The following is a 13,788-nucleotide window of genomic DNA, read 5'->3' on the forward strand; positions in this document are numbered from 1 at the left end:
AATTGGTCAATCTTGCTCACTCTTCGATGAAAGAAATGGGTTTGCAAAGTCCAGAGATGAATAGGTCATATAGCAGGGAGAAGAGTGTGAAGAAAAAGGGGTCAATCTTTGTGGATGGTGGTGTTGTGCTAGAGGAGGATAGCCACATACCTGATTTTGTTACAGTTACTGAGCACATTAGTGGAAAAAGACATGCAAATGTACAAGGGGATACAAAATATTGGCCAGAGGTGAAAGTTGCAAAGACGGTATGGGCGATTAGGAGAACTGAACCCGGACGTAAGATGACATGTTTTGGGATTTTGCAGGATTAAACAGAGAGATGTGGAAGATTCATTAATGAAGGCTCTAATGACATTAACAGAGGGGAACCTTGTTTTTGGGGTCGGAGAAAATACCCTCATCTGGGTCAAATCCTGGGGGGATAGTAGAGGGTTATATTTGGTTTTGCAATGCTAGTAATTTTCACACATGGAAAATTCATGACATGGTGGTGGGACCACCCGGACCTGCACCAGGCGTTTGGAGTGTCGTTGAGGGCACTAATCTTGTGCCATATGAGGCAGAACAACTACAAGCTAATGGATTTGTGCTTCATCAGCAACATGGAGCAAGAGGTGTAGTTCTGAATGGGGGGATTCGAGATGCAAATAGAGTTCCGAGTGCCTTTCGACCAAGATATAGGGATGGCAAGGTTGTCAAGTGGCGATCCAAATTAACAAAGGAATTTCAGACGAGAATTGATTTGGGGACATGCTTGGTGGCAGAATTGATTAAGGAAGTTATTATTGTGTGCAATGAAACACATGTTTTCTATGTTGGCACAGAGGGCTCAAGGATAAAGGGAGTTTCATACTCTGTGACATTATCAGATTTTCCAAGGTGCACTTGTGAAGATTTTCAGAAGCGAGAGTTCAAGAGGCTAACATATGTGCCATGCAAGCATATATACTATGTGTTTCTTCATGTTCTGGGTTTGGACTCTCATGCCCATGAGAGTTCATGCACCAAGCGACTTTGACAAAGGTAGAGGTCTTTCAAGCTCTCGGTGGAGTACGACCGAACACGCAACAGTAGATCAAGTTTTGTGCTCTAAAGTTTTTGTATGTCATTGTGGGTTTTTTGTCAATCTATGATGGCCCCTATAGCCGTGCCTTCGGGTGTGAAGGATTTTCACTTTATGTGTTTTGTGGTCCTATGATGAGCCTTGTTGTGCGAGAGAATATCTAAGGTTTTTAGCAAGTTTTTGAGTATGTACCAATGAATTAGGTGTGGGTGTATGGTTCTTTTATTTGACAAAAATTAAGATATGACTGGTTCATTTTACTACTCTATGTTCAACATCTGAACTATTGCAATATTGATATGCTCTTTTCTATTGTATATATTCGCTCGGTTTCCTGTTTGCTCGAAAGTATTTTCTCGGGGTTAGGGATCCCTCTGTCATAGCACTTGGCACTCAAGCAACCATGGCATGTACGGAAATTTTTCCAAAAATTCAAACAAAGGGTGATCAAAGTAATACCAGGTGACCCCATTTTTGAAGCACGAGAAGCCAAGAGACAGAAGAGAAACAAAGATATGCAAAAGAAAGAGGCAGTTGAGAAAGAAGCACAAAGAATGCAAGAAGAACACTAAAGAAAAATGGAGCAAGAGGATTGGCAGAGAGCCACGATCGAGAGACCCCACTTGGATGATTTAAAAGCACGGACAGAGGCAGAGAGAAAAGCGGTAAAGGATAGCGTTGAGCCTTCCGACAAGAGAAAATAAGAGCTCTAGGCCTCAAAAATTCCTCAAACAGCAAAACGATATACAAAGAGGAAAAAGTACAAGCTCATGCCCGAACAACAACGGACCCTGAAGGAGAGGAGGAAAAAGTACAAAAATGACCCTCCTCAATGGGCCAGGCAAGCAACTCTACCACCACCAACATCACAGAAGAAATGGAGATGGAGGCCAGGCACAATTTCTTTGAGGGAGATCTAAAAGTATTAGAAGAGCATTGAGACGATCATACCAAAATAACCCTTCTCTCAAGTGGTGAGAGAGATATTGTATGTATATAGTGATTCCGTGACCCACATACAACATGCAACTTTATTGGCCCTACAGTATGCCGCCGAGGACATTTTGGTGTATTTTTTCCAAGATGATGTTTCTTGTATGGTGCATGCAAAGTGAGTTACCCTAAAAAATACGGATTTAGCTTTAGCAAAATCAATTTGCAAAATGAAGGGTGTGTGCATAAGAATCAACTTATCCCATGTAACCTCTCTTTATGAGATTTGTAATCTTTCATATAATATCAACGAGTCAAATTTCTACCATTCGGTGCAATCTTAACAATTGATTATCTACATTGTGTTCATTTAGTATTTGAATTTCTCAAGTTGTTAAATTTAAACTCACCACCAACAATCAAGCACCCAAAGACCGGGGGGCATCGTCGATGAATTTTTGGGTTTTTACAAATTCTTTTGGGTTTGTCACCCCTTGACCTAGACTTAAGACACAGTGGGAGAGGGTTGACCCAACATGCTTGCCTATAAAGGCATACAATGGCACCTCCCGATCCACTAATATACATTTGTGAGCATTAAGGATGATGGAACTTAATGCTTTGCACTTGAGAAGCTTTGCAGTACCATGGTTGGAGAACTCTTTGTGAGAAACTTGAAGAACCGATGGCCCCAGGTGGTTCAAGTAGTGCCACAAGGATCTTTCCCTACCCATGGACACATTGCAAGAACCCCTAGTTCTCATTACAAACTTATCAACATGGTATGCAATCTGCAAAAAAATTTAAAGGAATTTAACACTTGTTGTAAGGAAAAATAGACAATTGATTACGTTAAAACATATTTACCTTAGCTTCTTCATCCATCTCTTCAAGAGTTTTCCTTGTAAGGTCAATGCTAGAGCGATCATCTCCACCCATAGGAATCAATGGTTTGTGTGGATGGAAAGCCCTTTTCGAAACGCTTTCATAAAACTAGGCACATGATTTGATTTCCACAAGGGTATTTGCCATCGTTTTCACTAACTTCTGTTCGTCTTCATGAGGGAGAAAAGAGAGGCTTATTGGGAGACTTTGGTTTTCAAAGTCGATTTGAAATTTGACCTCTCTTCCTTTCCACTAGGATCCTTCATGCGTGCATAGATAGCAAGCATTGAGAGAGACTCATCTTCTCTGAGTCCTAGTGTTTTGGCAATGTTATCAAGGAACAAAAAATGATGACCATCCACTACCACTGTATGCAAAGTGAGAATTTGGAGGTCAATGACTTCCTCCAACACCTCATCTCCCTCTCTCATTCGATCTTCCTCCTTAGTGGATTTAGGCTCTTGCAAGAGGACGAGTGCCATAAATGCTTCAGTCTACTCATCAATCTCTTTGATAACTTCATTTGATTCACATGCAATTTTTGGATGGCCTTTTCCTTTGATTTTCCCTTCTCCATGTCCTCAAGCTTAAGTAAGACCAGAACCATGTCCAAGAAATGAATTGGGTGCCTATGCACCCCATGCCCAAGTCTATGAGGTCATCCTCATTCTATGTCCTGTAGTCTCATTCAACGAGCCCTTTAATAAACCTCAACAAGCAAAAGCAAAAGTTTTTGTCGGTTGCATAGAGGTGTTTGAGGAAATCCACTAGCAACCACGCCATGTGAGACCCCTCAAACACTATGGTATATTCTTCCATGTCTGCACCATGTTGTCAAGAATCTTTTGAATGACTCTACATACATGTTGGTAGTGGCTTGAATGTCAATTGTCCCCTTGAACACACTAACTAGTTCATGTGCTCGATTCCAAGTCCTACCGTTTCTAGTTGTGTGAGAAGTGCATCACAAGATGTTGCCATGGGTTCATTTTTGCGAAGAAGATGGAAAAGAAGAGCTAAAGTTTTGTGAAAGTCAGAAATGAAGTTTAAAACCTAAAAATCCACCTATATACCTAAGGTCACTTTTTAAAAAGCACTTAAAATTAACGTCAAATTTACTTAAACTATATTTTTTAACAAAATCACACGACAAAGCATTGAAAGACACCAACATTGAAAGCATTCACGCTCCAAATAAATTGCACATTTCAATCAAAATCTTGAACAAACTGAGAATGAACAAGTATGCACAGAGGTGAGATTCAAAATAACGTATGCAATAATAGGAGCAAAATATGAGTGAATTACAAGATCTTACAAAAATACATCGTGAAAACGAAATGTTCTCACATAGAAAGCTCTTATTTTTTTTGGAACCAACAACCTTTTTGTTGATTACAAAGAGGTATTGCTTGGGCAAGGTATATCTGAGATTAAGATACTCGCAAAGATGACTAGGGTGCCAGTCGTTATTCACTAAGATGTCATGCAGTGCTTCATCGTGGATGCATATTTGCAGGTCAACTGATTCTCTAGAAGCAACATCAAAGTTTAGTGCCTCCCATTCTCTCATCGTCAGCAGCAGCTGTCATCTTTTGGAGGGAAAGACCATTGAAAATCTTTGCTTCACAATATAGTATCTAAACACCACATACTCAACAACTACAGAGCACTTGATTCTATCTCCCTAGTGGTTGACCACCTTAGTCTCCCATTCAATTGCAAGGAAGCCGTTGATTGCACTCCCCCCTTTGCAAGTCCACATTGCTGGTGTCCTGTGAACACTCTGCAATCAAAAGATATACACAAACACATGAAGAGACATAAACCATGATAGTGTTGCTTTGTGGAAACAATAGGTGCACTTCATTGCGGCATGTACGTTTGTGATCAAGGCACTATCTCACTCTAGGCTCTACAAGGTTGGTGAGTGAACCGGAGAAAATTACCGTACCCATTTTTCCATGGCGTGACATAAGTATGGTCCCGTGAGGCAAGCTCAGAGGATGGACAACTAGCATAAAGCAACTTGCTAAGGTTTGCGTGGATGGCCTCAAAAGTCCATGTGAAGGAATCTATTGGCTTACACTCTACAAAATCGGATGGGAAAACATCTATAAACATGATCAGGCAATGGAAATATTATATCATCAAAGCAACATATACAGAAAAAGCACAAAATAGACAATCTAGGAACTTAATATAGGAGTGAATTATAGTTTGTAGGAAACCTCGATGGAGCCAATACTATCTTTAGAAGCAACATACACATATTGCACCTTTGTAAGACGCTTGCCATCTTGGGTTTGCTTGAACTCCACGATTCTTCCCTTCCAATGGTGTGCTTGAGAAGCTATGTGTCTGCTTGATACCTTGTGTGCACCTCTTGGGTTGGGCTGTATTGTCACCTACATCAATCATTTGAAATCCATAATCACCCAACATCCTATATTGGTACATTGCTACATGAAACAGATTCAATGACACTCCTAGGTCGTTGAGTACTTGATGATGCCATGGGGAATAGTGGCACACCCTGCAGACAAACACTTATGATGAATCTATACACATCCACATTCTTAGCTACATAAAGAGCAAGATTATTGATGGTACACAAAGATGATTAATGCCACTTACTGCTATACTACTCCACCTGCAAGTTGGCTAAATGGGAAAGATAATATGCAAAGCTTGAGAAAGAAATATATCTACTCTAGAGAACTTAATGGAGAAGGAGCAGGAAACCTATTGAGGAAAGAAAGATGGAACATCTAGCAAAAGGATATGATGTGGATCTTCAGCTTTAGGTAAAGGTGTGTCGTGAGGTTAATGGAGTAATGGAGAACTTTAAGTTGAGGAGAATGCAGTAAGCTTGAGGAGGGAAAGGAGGTTCAAACTTTTGTTGCATAGCTTTTTGGGAGAGAAAATTGACATTAAGGAAAAAGAATCAACTTGCAAGGTGGAGTGAAGAGAAGTGAGAGATGGTACAACAGAGAAAGAGGGAGGGAATGATCAACACATTTTTGGAGGGACCCCCTTTTAGGAGAGAGGGGGGAGAAACTGGCAGAGCCACTAGAGAGAGAAAGGATCGGTTTTACCACAACTGTTTAAAGAAAAGTTCAATGTTTTAAATTTATAAGAGATTTCCTTTTTATATTTAATAAAAGAGTACAAGTTTGACCAATTACATTTAGGCCCCATATCCACCATTTCAGTCCACATGGCATCCACCCATTTGCCTCTTCCATAATCTCCTTTTTAATCCCATGCGAAATAAAGAGGCCCCCTTAGACCCCATTCCCTTCGTAATGCAATAGAATCCTACCACCCAGTCATTTTTCTAATGCACTTGACATAATTATTGATGAAAAACCTTTTTGTTATCATTGCATATGTCCAAAAATTACCATTCACTTGAGTTTGATCATCAAAATTCACATGGAAGTTACTTTTTACATGCAAATCGTAAGTAAGTGCATCAACAATATTAATATTAGCTTGCATATCTTCCAAAACCTTCTTCTAGCCTCCCTTCCCAAAATTGGTTTTAAGAGGAAGATAAGTTTCACTCACAAGTTAATCATCCTATCATTCAAAAAAATCATATTCTTGCTTATTGCATCATTGGAACCATCGTAATGATTTCGTATGTGATCAACACTATCATACCACATGTAAAAAAAAATTCCATAGTGGACACTAACTTGGCTACATTGCAGAACCCTTTTTATCAAATTTAATAGCCTTAAATTCAAACCAAGTCATGAATACCCTTGTAAGCTCATCCAAAATTGGTTCATCTTCCTTCAAACCTTTTTCTTTAAGTTGCACAAGCAATTCCTCATTGGTAGTTTTAACACATATACTTGCAACAATAAATTTATTCACCTACTTTTGCCTCTTTTTAGTCATGCTTCCCGCTTTTTTAACCTCTTACAACTCACCCGTAGATTGCTCTAAGAGATCAACCAAACTCTTCAACAATTTTTGATCCATGACCTACACGAAAAGTTCTACTTTCTCTAAATTCAATGATCTTTGTTAACATGTTCTCAAATTCCCTTAATAGTTCTCCTGTAGATAAAACTTTGTCCTACCATTGCATTGACTGAACTCTACTTTGTCATTCTTTCCTTGTCTTCAAATAAAATATTCTTCTGTTAGAGCTTCCTTGAATACTGTCCAAACAATTTCATGTGCCGCTTGAATATCTTCAACACATCCTCGTAATTTTGGAATCACACTTAAAGCAAAATTTTCCACCACTGCTCGTTCCTTTTCTCCTTTATCTTCCATAGCGTGTTCATAAACTTTACAAAATTTTGAAATAGCATGTCTTTCAAATTAATTCAATTTATCAATTACCACTGTCGATTTTTAAATGATGGTCTCTTCTCACCCCAATTGATTTCACATAAGTCCCATCTGCATACACTTTGATGGCTCCACCCAAACCATAAACCAATTTTAACTTAATTGTGTAGCGTCAATCCACCTTGAAAACCTATAACTACAAAGCCAAAAAGCTCCAAAAACTTCCACTTCCAACTCAAAAGATAGAAACCTATGAAACACTGAAACACTTGGACCAATTGCCAATTTTTAGTTACAAGAGAGACCACAAAATTGTTTTCCTTCTTCTTTCTCCTTCTCCTTTCGCTGCAAAAGATGAAAAAAATGCTTTTTATCTTCTTGTTGGTCGTTCTTCAAAAAATAATTTTAAAAAAACTTTGTCAATATTTTTAGCCCATCTGATTTGGCTGACATTGCCTTTGTCCAATTTCTTTTCCACAAGAAAATCCCCTTATGTGGTGTGGCCACATTAAGGGCCGGCCAGATTGTGAAACTTGTGGCCCAATGGGCTCCAACTAGTGATGACAAAAATGGAAGAGCAACCACTGTACACCAACATAGAGCTGCCACCGTGCACCCTCGAGTGTGATGACTACATAGAGATAGATGCCATGGTCGGTGGATGGAGCGCCGGAGGGGGGGGGGGGGGGGGGGCACTCCCTCCAAGGGGGATATCTCCCCTTTGTGATGCTAATGGAGAGCCCCAATCTACCTCATATACCATTGCTCCCCTCGTCTAAACTTTGCATGTGGGATTTTTTGCAAGAGGCCGTGAGCTTGGGAACCTTATGCTCCACCCAACCATCCCCTTCTATAAGAATAGAAGGCCCCCCGTGTTGGTTCTCATTGGGCCGTTGTTGGGACCTTGGCCTCACATTATTCCCCCCTTAGAAAAGTGTTTTCATCTTCAAAAAAAAAAGTGGTATACTTCTTCTTAAGGACACTAATGCTTTGCTTAATGACACCTTCTTTAGGTTTTCTTCGACTTAACTAATTCTTGGCGACACAAATGATGACAAATATGTAAATCATGATAAACAAGAACGTGGTTGGGTTCATGTGGCTAGGTGGGAGGCTCAATGAAATCAACCAAAACCTATTGATCAACTACATTGTTGTCCCTATGCAAGCATTTGCATAAATTACATGAAAAGCTAGATGAATACGAGAGTTCATATATAAGAAAGCTTGTAGGCCATAGCTCCACCACCTTTTGTGAAAGTGACTCGCCGACCTTTCTCATCAACATACTTCTTGTACTTGTTTGATGCTTGTCGATGAAAACATTTTGATGATCAAAAGACTAGTCATATGGACCTTTGAGATCTTTTGAGATCGTTTCCATGGCATTAGAATCTCTCTCTCTCTCTCTCTCTCTCTCTCTCTCTCTCTCTCTCTCTCTCTCTCTCTCTCTCTCTCTGTCTCTCTCTCTCATATGATGCTTTCAAAATTTACAGCACTCATTGAGAAGATATGAGACTTAAATTAAAATACCTTGGTAGAATCCTCTTGAGGACTCATTTTGTAAAGACAATTACTAGGCAACAATATTTTCTTGGTTGGTGATGGTATTGATGATAGCTCAAGTAGGCTATGGAATTAGTTGGTCCCTTTTGATAGCTATTCCACATTAGAGACTTGGAATTAATCAAATTAAATCAGATGTACAACTAGAATTAGATAAGATCAGACTTCAAATAGCACACGAACCAAATAAAGATTGAATGGAAATGTGAAGATAAGAGACTAGAACTAATGTGTATTCATAGATTGGAAAGTGTACAATTGGCACCATATAAAACTACAAGAAAGTTCAATGATTCTTAGAGCAAATGATTAGAAATTACAAAGTGTACAACTGGCACCATAGAAAGCTACAAGAAAGCTCAATGATGCTTAGAGAAAATGCTTAGCGATTACAAAGGGGTAAGCTCTAGACTACGGAATGACTAGCCCACAAAATGACGTAACAGGCCCTATTTATAGGTACCCAAACACTGTGCAATTATGATGGTAAATATATTTGGATAATTACCCCATCTAATAACTGTGCTAGTGCTCACCTAAGGGCTATTCCCACCATCTACATTCCTCCTCCCCTTTGTTTGAATTTTGGCGTATTCAAAAATTCTAGATATGCCTCTCACAGTGACTTGTATACATGGGGATGGTTATTCTCAATCCACCCACTTTCATTCTAGCTCATGATTCTACAAGTGATCATAGGCTCCTTTGAAACTTCAACTGTGTAACACTCTAGTTCTTGGGCTTTCTGTACACGGTATCTAGTTTGTTGGAATGTTACCGCTTCCTCTTATCTAGAGCCTTCTTCCATGTTGGCTTCTCAATTGTTTGAGGCGGGACGTGAAGTGTCTAAGGTTGACTTCTTCCTTGAGCAGTGGTTGCAGCATTGTTCTTTTCAATAATCCAATAGATGGCCTCCTACTCTAGTTTCTCCTTGCAATGAGTCATCATCTCAAATTCATACGGTGTCCAAGAATTCTAGGTCTTTGTTTCAGTATCATAAAAATTTCGTTGTCCCCTGGTGAGTCTGGCTTTGGCTAACTTAAGAAAAACCGATGCAGTGTGAATCCAACCCTCTAGAAGTGGCTGGTCAGACGTGATTCAAGCTGCTCTCAATAGAACTTCATCCATTTCTCTAAATTGTGGTTGGACTTGATTCTAGCTTTGAAGAAAACTTCAGTCACTTCTCTAAATTGTAGTTCTAATACTGCTTTGTTGGGCAACTCCTTCTCTGGAATCTTAAAGGCTTCCATCAACAATTGGAGGAGTTCATTGGTGCACCTAATCAATATGCAAATTTGATCCCTCCGCTGGTTCATCATACCTCTTAAGTTATGCAGATCATTCTTTAGCTCTGACACTGTTGTCTTATGTGCAGTATCATTTAGGACATTCTTCCAAGAAAACCCACACACAACTTTACTTTGGTCATACCATTCCCTTAACTGATTCATTATCTTGATATACTTTTACTAATCTACTGGTTCATTATACTTTAGATACAAAGCGGGGTAAAATCTAGGGCAAGGCGTACGTGAGGATTGGGGAGTCAAAAACTAACTCTATGAAGTTTAGAACAATCTAATTCTCTGCATGAGCATCTTCTTGAAAAAAATGACCAGATGAAACAGACTTTCAAAATCTGTTTCTAGTTCTTTGAGACTCATCCTTGATTTGGGTCCCCTTATTCTCAAGAAATATCTTTAATTTTTTTATCTAAGATTCTTCTCGCAATTTTCATTTTAGTGAGTAGTGCTTGAATTCTCAAGCAATATCTTTACTTTTTGATATAAGATTCTCCTAGCAATTTTCATTATAGTGCTTGAATTTCCAATTTGGTACGAAGGTCTATTTCTGAGAGCATCTCCATCTATAGCCCCAAGATTTGAACATTCATGGTAGTAAGATGTTGTGCTTGAAGGCTGACCATCACCTCATTAGGAGTGAGCCTAATTCTAAGGCACTCATGCTAGCAGCTGAATGGTGCTGGGGTGAGGGGGAAGCTTGCAAGTGGCTTGCTCGTGGTAGCCAACCATCTTCATTAATCAATCCTTCTAGCATCATCATGAAGATAATCCTAAACCTTCAGTTATTTCTTCTTTCTTAACTTCTTTTTCTAACTTAAGCATTCAATGGAGTAGTCAGGGTTTTTGTCTAATTCTAAATCAACAAGTATTACCTTGCCCTTATTTACCCTGATAACGGCCTCAAATTGCTATTGTCTAGTTGCCCTTTGCTGCATTTGTTGATGATTCTGACTAGATTGGTCTTGATCAGTTTTGTTGTTGGTGCTTTGATCTGAAGATTGGATGCTAGTCCCCTTATCCCCCTATATATTGCCTTCTTGCTATCCCCTCGTGGTTGACCTTGGTGTTGGAGGAGGTTGCTCATCATAGTTGTCCCTCCTATTAATCGTCTTGTCTCCATCATCCTTGTCTTGATCTGGTTCCTCATCATCCACATTGTGCGTGAGATGTTCCATTAATTCTTGATTCACCACGGTGTCTATAAGCTCCTCTATTTTCTCTTCTAGATTTGACTTGATAGAACCTACCAAATTCTAGAGGTTTTCAATGTTCATCATAAGTTATTGTCTTGATTTGATATGTCCACTAGAGATTGATATACATACTAAAGACTAATATGTCCACTGATATTCTCTTCTAGATTTGACTTCATAGAACCTACCACATTCTAGAGGTTTTCAATGTTCATCATTAAGTTATTGTCTTGATTTGATATGTCCACTAAAGATTGATAAACATACTAAAGACTAATATGTCCACTGATAAACATATTTATATAACACATATTGCTTTATAATGTTGTGAACCTCCTTTAGACTACTAAATAAAAACCTCCACATTGGTCCAGCCACTTGGGCGCTTTGGCCGGGTGGTCTCCCCCTAAACCCCGCCTTTTTGACTCAGCAATAAAAAAACGACTAACTTGGTCATAACCATAATAGGCTACATGACACTTGCCGTAGAGTGATGGGTGCATATACAAGGTGGGGGGGGGGGGATCCTTCTAACAAGGGGAAAAAACTATTGTGGTGGTCCTAAGTGTGCTCACACACATCATTGCCATAATGTGTAACAAATCCCCCCCTGGGAGTGATGCTCGGGGACTCCATTGTATAATCATGTTAATAACGCATGAGTTTAGTAGGTGGGTTTTTGTATTTTTTAGAACTTAAATAATTTAATAGAGATACATTAGCACGTGGAGGTTTTTTAATAGATTTCGGAAAAGACTCCATTATAATATTCATGAAAAAGAGGGGTCAATATATTCATGGCCACATTTTAACCAAGGGTTTTCTAACTACCCTATGAATTCATGCTATATAGAGGGGTTCTTAATAGTGGACCCCGAGGTGGGATGCACTGAGCATGAGCTAGCACTCATGTATAGGGAAGTGTCAACCTCTTTGTGATGAGTTCACAAAAGGCATGAACCTTAAAGCTTTGCGAAAAGATTCAAACTTCTCATGAGGTAGAGCCTTGGTGAAAAAATCAACAAAGTTGTCTTGTGTAGACACATAAGACAGCTTGAGCCCTCTTGCAGTGATTCTCTCCCTGACATAATGATAATGCACCTCGATGTGTTTTGTGCGAGTATGAAACATGGTTCCTCACAACTTCCAAAGCACTCTATCATTTAAGATCATGTTGGCAGCGAATACCCAAGTCAATCAAGAGGTGTCTAAGCCAAAAATTCTCAATAGTAGGTATGAAAGCTACCATGTATTGAGACTAAAAACTAGAAGTGACCATTGTAGGTTGATCCTTGCTTAGCCTAGATATACATGAGCTACCCAGCATGAAATAAAAACAACTAGTGGACACTTGTGTGTCATAGTAACATGTTTGTGTGTGTGTGTGTGTGTGTGTGTGTGGGGGGGGGGGGGGGGGGGGGGGGGGGGGAGAGATGACAACAGAGAAACATGTTGTGCCTAGAAATGCCTTTGTTGATGTGTAAGCCAAGTGGGGTATAGGGATTTGGGTGGCCACCCATAACGGCCTAGGCAATGGTCACCCATAAGCAATGGCCACCCAATGGGGGGCCACAATGTGAATCAAGGGTGGGAATGACATGCAAGGGCAAAGAGGCCAAGAAAAGAGAAAGGAATAGGCAATGATGGCGTCGTTGTTGCCCCCCCTTTCCTTGAGGCTAAACCATTTGCGTGTAAATATTTCATTGTATGGAGGGTCTAAATGGAGATGTTTTTACTATTATTATTTTGGTATTTACTTAAATATTTATAGCTAGGTGTACGTAATTTACCTAAGTATGCTATGTACATTGACTCAATGTAACCATAATTTTTCTTACCATTGTGCATACTCTTTATTCTATAGATAAATCTTTTCATCAAAGCCTTTCTAAATTTTTGGTGTGAGAAAAATCCACCAAAAATACTTTTCATGTAGTCATTTGTTTTCTACTAGATAATTATGTTCTACATACATTTTCTCTCACCCCAAGTAAATAAATGGAATCAATAAAATCAAATGAGGGCCTTGATGGACCAAGAACTGCTATTTTACAATTGTGGAAAGCGTGGTCATTTGGCTAAGGATTGCAAATCCAAAGGCAAAGATAGAGATTCTACAAAGAAAAAAGGCAAGAGCAAGCATTAGGAGGAAAGCAATGATAGTGACTCAGGGAAGGAAAACGAAGAGGCCGCTGGTGTAGTGGAGTCTACATTGGCACAAATTCTTGCCTTCTAGTCACATGGAGATTGGTGTCGCCATCAGCTTCAGCTAGAGAGAGTCTTGTGAGTGGTAGAGAAGGGCAAGAAGTGCCCCATATAATTAAATTAGCCCCTTGTTTTGGAGTTCAAGTTATTGGTGTTTGAACTCCTAGGTCGGAGTTCAAGGCCCCTGCATGTGGCAGGGAACCAATTAGACATATCTAAAATACTATGGATGAGTGCACCAATCCATTGTTGTTGGTTGGATCATGGACAAGATGTGTTCCACAGCTCATTATCTTGGAGTATTATTTTTTGGACATGATGT

The sequence above is a fragment of the Adiantum capillus-veneris genome, chromosome 9 (genome assembly GCF_014529385.1).
Source record: "Adiantum capillus-veneris isolate H3 chromosome 9, ASM1452938v2, whole genome shotgun sequence".
NCBI lineage: Eukaryota > Viridiplantae > Streptophyta > Polypodiopsida > Polypodiales > Pteridaceae > Adiantum > Adiantum capillus-veneris.